The sequence below is a fragment of the Entelurus aequoreus genome, linkage group LG02, assembly GCF_033978785.1.
Source record: "Entelurus aequoreus isolate RoL-2023_Sb linkage group LG02, RoL_Eaeq_v1.1, whole genome shotgun sequence".
Lineage (NCBI taxonomy): Eukaryota > Metazoa > Chordata > Actinopteri > Syngnathiformes > Syngnathidae > Entelurus > Entelurus aequoreus.
Window position 1 is genome coordinate 70,492,496 of NC_084732.1, and position 550 is coordinate 70,493,045.

Here is a 550-nt window from a genome sequence, read left to right on the forward strand (position 1 = left end):
TTTTTTTGTTTCATTTTCTCAGTTCTGACGCCATTGTTGAGACATGTAAAAGACGTCCATCCATCTTCTTCCGCTTATCCGAGGTCGGGTCGCGGGGGCAGCAGCCTAAGCAGGGAAACCCAGACTTCCCTCTCCCCAGCCACTTCGTCCAGCTCCTCCCGGGGGATCCCGAGGCGTTCCCAGGCCAGCCGGGAGACATAGTCTTCCCAACGTGTCCTGGGTCTTCCCCGCGGCCTCCTACCGGTCGGACGTGCCCTAAACACCTCCCTAGGGAGGCGTTCGGGTGGCATCCTGACCAGATGCCCGAACCACCTCATCTGGCTCCTCTCGATGTGGAGGAGCAGCGGCTTTACTTTGAGCTCCCCCCGGATGGCAGAGCTTCTCACCCTATCTCTAAGGGAGAGCCCCGCCACCCGGCGGAGGAAACTCATCTCGGCCGCTTGTACCCGTGATCTTGTCCTTTCGGTCATAACCCAAAGCTCATGACCATAGGTGAGGATGGGAACGTAGATCGACCGGTAAATTGAGAGCTTTGCCTTCCGGCTCAGCT